Raw genomic sequence first — 7,769 nt, forward strand, 5'->3', positions numbered from 1 at the left:
CAGTCCATAGTGGATCTAACATAATAGTGTGAGAGTCCAGTCCATAGTGGATCTAACATAATAGTGTGAGAGTCCAGTCCATAGTGGATCCAACATAATAGTGTGAGAGTCCAGTCCATAGTGGATCTAACATAATAGTGTGAGAGTTCAGTCCATAGTGGATCCAACATAATAGTGAGAGTACAGTCCATAGTGGATCCAACATAATAGTGTGAGAGTCCAGTCCATAGTGGATCTAACATAATAGTGTGAGAGTCCAGTCCATAGTGGATCCAACATAATAGTGTGAGAGTTCAGTCCATAGTGGATCTAACATAATAGTGTGAGAGTCCAGTCCATAGTGGATCTAACATAACAGTGTGAGAGTCCAGTCCATAGTGGATCCAACATAATAGTGTGAGAGTCCAGTCCATAGTGGATCCAACATAATAGTGTGAGAGTCCAGTCCATAGTGGATCTAACATAATAGTGTGAGAGTTCAGTCCATAGTGGATCCAACATAATAGTGAGAGTACAGTCCATAGTGGATCCAACATAATAGTGTGAGTCCAGTCCATAGTGGATCTAACATAATAGTGTGAGAGTCCAGTCCATAGTGGATCTAACATAATAGTGGGAGAGTCCAGTCCATAGTGGATCTAACATAATAGTGTGAGTCCAGTCCATAGTGGATCTAACATAATAGTGTGAGAGTCCAGTCCATAGTGGATCCAACATAATAGTCAAGAGTCCAGTCCATAGTGGATCTAACATAATAGTGTGAGAGTCCAGTCCATAGTGGATCTAACATAATAGTGTGAGAGTCCAGTCCATAGTGGATCTAACATAATAGTGTGAGAGTCCAGTCCATAGTGGATCTAACATAATAGTGAGAGTCCAGTCCATAGTGGATCTAACATAATAGTGTGAGAGTCCAGTCCATAGTGGATCTAACATAATAGTGTGAGAGTCCAGTCCATAGTGGATCTAACATAATAGTGTGAGAGTCCAGTCCATAGTGGATCTAACATAATAGTGTGAGAGTCCAGTCCATAGTGGATCTAACATAATAGTGTGAGAGTCCAGTCCATAGTGGATCTAACATAATAGTGTGAGAGTCCAGTCCATAGTGGATCTAACATAATAGTGAGAGTCCAGTCCATAGAGGATCTAACATAATAGTGAGAGTCCAGTCCATAGTGGATCTAACATAATAGTGAGAGTCCAGTCCATAGTGGATCTAACATAATAGTGTGAGAGTCCAGTCCATAGTGGATTTAACATAATAGTGTGAGAGTCAAGTCCATAGTGGATCTAACATAATAGTGTGAGTCCAGTCCATAGTGGATCTAACATAATAGTGAGAGTCCAGTCCATAGTGGATCTAACATAATAGTGAGAGTCCAGTCCATAGTGGATCTAACATAATAGTGAGAGTCCAGTCCATAGTGGATCTAACATAATAGTGAGAGTCCAGTCCATAGTGGATCTAACATAATAGTGAGAGTCCAGTCCATAGTGGATCTAACATAATAGTGTGAGTCCAGTCCATAGTGGATCTAACATAATAGTGTGAGAGTCCAGTCCATAGTGGATCTAACATAATAGTGACAGTCCAGTCCATAGTGGATCTAACATAATAATGTGAGAGTCCAGTCCATAGTGGATCTAACATAATAGTGTGAGAGTCCAGTCCATAGTGGATCTAACATAATAGTGTGAGAGTCCAGTCCATAGTGGATCCAACATAATAGTGTGAGAGTCCAGTCCATAGTGGATCTAACATAATAGTGTGAGAGTTCAGTCCATAGTGGATCCAACATAATAGTGAGAGTCCAGTCCATAGTGGATCCAACATAATAGTGTGAGAGTTCAGTCCATAGTGGATCCAACATAATAGTGAGAGTACAGTCCATAGTGGATCCAACATAATAGTGTGAGAGTCCAGTCCATAGTGGATCTAACATAATAGTGTGAGAGTCCAGTCCATAGTGGATCCAACATAATAGTGTGAGAGTTCAGTCCATAGTGGATCTAACATAATAGTGTGAGAGTCCAGTCCATAGTGGATCTAACATAACAGTGTGAGAGTCCAGTCCATGGTGGATCTAACATAATAGTGTGAGAGTTCAGTCCATAGTGGATCTAACATAATAGTGTGAGAGTCCAGTCCATAGTGGATCTAACATAATAGTGTGAGAGTTCAGTCCATAGTGGATCCAACATAATAGTGTGAGAGTCCAGTCCATAGTGGATCCAACATAATAGTGTGAGAGTCCAGTCCATAGTGGATCTAACATAATAGTGTGAGAGTTCAGTCCATAGTGGATCCAACATAATAGTGAGAGTACAGTCCATAGTGGATCCAACATAATAGTGTGAGTCCAGTCCATAGTGGATCTAACATAATAGTGTGAGAGTCCAGTCCATAGTGGATCTAACATAATAGTGGGAGAGTCCAGTCCATAGTGGATCTAACATAATAGTGTGAGTCCAGTCCATAGTGGATCTAACATAATAGTGTGAGAGTCCAGTCCATAGTGGATCCAACATAATAGTCAAGAGTCCAGTCCATAGTGGATCTAACATAATAGTGTGAGTCCAGTCCATAGTGGATCTAACATAATAGTGTGAGAGTCCAGTCCATAGTGGATCTAACATAATAGTGTGAGAGTCCAGTCCATAGTGGATCTAACATAATAGTGAGAGTCCAGTCCATAGTGGATCTAACATAATAGTGTGAGAGTCCAGTCCATAGTGGATCTAACATAATAGTGTGAGAGTCCAGTCCATAGTGGATCTAACATAATAGTGTGAGAGTCCAGTCCATAGTGGATCTAACATAATAGTGTGAGAGTCCAGTCCATAGTGGATCTAACATAATAGTGTGAGAGTCCAGTCCATAGTGGATCTAACATAATAGTGTGAGAGTCCAGTCCATAGTGGATCTAACATAATAGTGTGAGAGTCCAGTCCATAGTGGATCTAACATAATAGTGTGAGAGTCCAGTCCATAGTGGATCCAACATAATAGTGAGAGTCCAGTCCATAGAGGATCTAACATAATAGTGAGAGTCCAGTCCATAGTGGATCTAACATAATAGTGAGAGTCCAGTCCATAGTGGATCTAACATAATAGTGTGAGAGTCCAGTCCATAGTGGATCTAACATAATAGTGAGAGTCCAGTCCATAGTGGATCTAACATAATAGTGTGAGAGTCCAGTCCATAGTGGATCTAACATAATAGTGTGAGAGTCCAGTCCATAGTGGATCTAACATAATAGTGAGAGTCCAGTCCATAGTGGATCTAACATAATAGTGAGAGTCCAGTCCATAGAGGATCTAACATAATAGTGAGAGTCCAGTCCATAGTGGATCTAACATAATAGTGAGAGTCCAGTCCATAGTGGATCTAACATAATAGTGTGAGTCCAGTCCATAGTGGATCTAACATAATAGTGAGAGTCCAGTCCATAGTGGATCTAACATAATAGTGAGAGTCCAGTCCATAGTGGATCTAACATAATAGTGAGAGTCCAGTCCATAGTGGATCTAACATAATAGTGAGAGTCCAGTCCATAGTGGATCTAACATAATAGTGTGAGTCCAGTCCATAGTGGATCTAACATAATAGTGTGAGAGTCCAGTCCATAGTGGATCTAACATAATAGTGAGAGTCCAGTCCATAGTGGATCTAACATAATAATGTGAGCGTCCAGTCCATAGTGGATCTAACATAATAGTGTGAGTCCAGTCCATAGTGGATCTAACATAATAGTGTGAGAGTCCAGTCCATAGTGGATCTAACATAATAGTGTGAGAGTTCAGTCCATAGTGGATCCAACATAATAGTGAGAGTACAGTCCATAGTGGATCTAACATAATAATGTGAGAGTCCAGTCCATAGTGGATCTAACATAATAGTGTGAGAGTCCAGTCCATAGTGGATCTAACATAATAGTGTGAGAGTCCAGTCCATAGTGGATCTAACATAATAGTGTGAGAGTCCAGTCCATAGTGGATCTAACATAATAGTGAGAGTCCAGTCCATAGAGGATCTAACATAATAGTGAGAGTCCAGTCCATAGTGGATCTAACATAATAGTGAGAGTCCAGTCCATAGTGGATCTAACATAATAGTGTGAGAGTCCAGTCCATAGTGGATTTAACATAATAGTGTGAGAGTCAAGTCCATAGTGGATCTAACATAATAGTGTGAGTCCAGTCCATAGTGGATCTAACATAATAGTGACAGTCCAGTCCATAGTGGATCTAACATAATAGTGAGAGTCCAGTCCATAGTGGATCTAACATAATAGTGAGAGTCCAGTCCATAGTGGATCTAACATAATAGTGAGAGTCCAGTCCATAGTGGATCTAACATAATAGTGAGAGTCCAGTCCATAGTGGATCTAACATAATAGTGTGAGTCCAGTCCATAGTGGATCTAACATAATAGTGTGAGAGTCCAGTCCATAGTGGATCTAACATAATAGTGAGAGTCCAGTCCATAGTGGATCTAACATAATAATGTGAGAGTCCAGTCCATAGTGGATCTAACATAATAGTGTGAGAGTCCAGTCCATAGTGGATCTAACATAATAGTGTGAGAGTCCAGTCCATAGTGGATCCAACATAATAGTGTGAGAGTCCAGTCCATAGTGGATCTAACATAATAGTGTGAGAGTTCAGTCCATAGTGGATCCAACATAATAGTGAGAGTCCAGTCCATAGTGGATCCAACATAATAGTGTGAGAGTTCAGTCCATAGTGGATCCAACATAATAGTGTGAGAGTACAGTCCATAGTGGATCCAACATAATAGTGTGAGAGTCCAGTCCATAGTGGATCTAACATAATAGTGTGAGAGTCCAGTCCATAGTGGATCCAACATAATAGTGTGAGAGTTCAGTCCATAGTGGATCTAACATAATAGTGTGAGAGTCCAGTCCATAGTGGATCTAACATAATAGTGTGAGAGTCCAGTCCATAGTGGATCTAACATAATAGTGACAGTCCAGTCCATAGTGGATCTAACATAATAGTGAGAGTCCAGTCCATAGTGGATCTAACATAATAGTGTGAGTCCAGTCCATAGTGGATCTAACATAATAGTGTGAGAGTCCAGTCCATAGTGGATCTAACATAATAGTGAGAGTACAGTCCATAGTGGATCCAACATAATAGTGTGAGAGTCCAGTCCATAGTGGATCTAACATAATAGTGTGAGAGTCCAGTCCATAGTGGATCTAACATAATAGTGAGAGTCCAGTCCATAGTGGATCTAACATAATAGTGAGAGTCCAGTCCATAGTGGATCTAACATAATAGTGTGAGTCCAGTCCATAGTGGATCTAACATAATAGTGTGAGAGTCCAGTCCATAGTGGATCTAACATAATAGTGAGAGTCCAGTCCATAGTGGATCTAACATAATAATGTGAGAGTCCAGTCCATAGTGGATCTAACATAATAGTGTGAGAGTCCAGTCCATAGTGGATCTAACATAATAGTGTGAGAGTCCAGTCCATAGTGGATCTAACATAATAGTGAGAGTCCAGTCCATAGTGGATCTAACATAATAATGTGAGAGTCCAGTCCATAGTGGATCTAACATAATAGTGTGAGAGTCCAGTCCATAGTGGATCTAACATAATAGTGTGAGAGTCCAGTCCATAGTGGATCCAACATAATAGTGTGAGAGTCCAGTCCATAGTGGATCTAACATAATAGTGTGAGAGTTCAGTCCATAGTGGATCCAACATAATAGTGAGAGTACAGTCCATAGTGGATCCAACATAATAGTGTGAGAGTCCAGTCCATAGTGGATCTAACATAATAGTGTGAGAGTCCAGTCCATAGTGGATCCAACATAATAGTGTGAGAGTTCAGTCCATAGTGGATCTAACATAATAGTGTGAGAGTCCAGTCCATAGTGGATCTAACATAACAGTGTGAGAGTCCAGTCCATAGTGGATCCAACATAATAGTGTGAGAGTCCAGTCCATAGTGGATCCAACATAATAGTGTGAGAGTCCAGTCCATAGTGGATCTAACATAATAGTGTGAGAGTTCAGTCCATAGTGGATCCAACATAATAGTGAGAGTACAGTCCATAGTGGATCCAACATAATAGTGTGAGTCCAGTCCATAGTGGATCTAACATAATAGTGTGAGAGTCCAGTCCATAGTGGATCTAACATAATAGTGGGAGAGTCCAGTCCATAGTGGATCTAACATAATAGTGTGAGTCCAGTCCATAGTGGATCTAACATAATAGTGTGAGAGTCCAGTCCATAGTGGATCCAACATAATAGTCAAGAGTCCAGTCCATAGTGGATCTAACATAATAGTGTGAGTCCAGTCCATAGTGGATCTAACATAATAGTGTGAGAGTCCAGTCCATAGTGGATCTAACATAATAGTGTGAGAGTCCAGTCCATAGTGGATCTAACATAATAGTGAGAGTCCAGTCCATAGTGGATCTAACATAATAGTGTGAGAGTCCAGTCCATAGTGGATCTAACATAATAGTGTGAGAGTCCAGTCCATAGTGGATCTAACATAATAGTGTGAGAGTCCAGTCCATAGTGGATCTAACATAATAGTGTGAGAGTCCAGTCCATAGTGGATCTAACATAATAGTGTGAGAGTCCAGTCCATAGTGGATCTAACATAATAGTGTGAGAGTCCAGTCCATAGTGGATCTAACATAATAGTGAGAGTCCAGTCCATAGAGGATCTAACATAATAGTGAGAGTCCAGTCCATAGTGGATCTAACATAATAGTGAGAGTCCAGTCCATAGTGGATCTAACATAATAGTGTGAGAGTCCAGTCCATAGTGGATTTAACATAATAGTGTGAGAGTCAAGTCCATAGTGGATCTAACATAATAGTGTGAGTCCAGTCCATAGTGGATCTAACATAATAGTGAGAGTCCAGTCCATAGTGGATCTAACATAATAGTGAGAGTCCAGTCCATAGTGGATCTAACATAATAGTGAGAGTCCAGTCCATAGTGGATCTAACATAATAGTGAGAGTCCAGTCCATAGTGGATCTAACATAATAGTGTGAGTCCAGTCCATAGTGGATCTAACATAATAGTGTGAGAGTCCAGTCCATAGTGGATCTAACATAATAGTGAGAGTCCAGTCCATAGTGGATCTAACATAATAATGTGAGAGTCCAGTCCATAGTGGATCTAACATAATAGTGTGAGTCCAGTCCATAGTGGATCTAACATAATAGTGTGAGAGTCCAGTCCATAGTGGATCTAACATAATAGTGTGAGAGTTCAGTCCATAGTGGATCCAACATAATAGTGAGAGTACAGTCCATAGTGGATCTAACATAATAATGTGAGAGTCCAGTCCATAGTGGATCTAACATAATAGTGTGAGAGTCCAGTCCATAGTGGATCCAACATAATAGTGTGAGAGTCCAGTCCATAGTGGATCTAACATAATAGTGTGAGAGTTCAGTCCATAGTGGATCTAACATAATAGTGAGAGTACAGTCCATAGTGGATCTAACATAATAGTGTGAGTCCAGTCCATAGTGGATCTAACATAATAGTGTGAGAGTCCAGTCCATAGTGGATCTAACATAATAGTCAAGAGTCCAGTCCATAGTGGATCTAACATAATAGTGTGAGTCCAGTCCATAGTGGATCTAACATAATAGTGTGAGAGTCCAGTCCATAGTGGATCTAACATAATAGTGAGAGTCCAGTCCATAGTGGATCTAACATAACAGTGTGAGAGTCCAGTCCATAGTGGATCTAACA

This window comes from Entelurus aequoreus, linkage group LG16 (genome assembly GCF_033978785.1).
Source record: "Entelurus aequoreus isolate RoL-2023_Sb linkage group LG16, RoL_Eaeq_v1.1, whole genome shotgun sequence".
Taxonomy (NCBI): Eukaryota; Metazoa; Chordata; class Actinopteri; order Syngnathiformes; family Syngnathidae; genus Entelurus; species Entelurus aequoreus.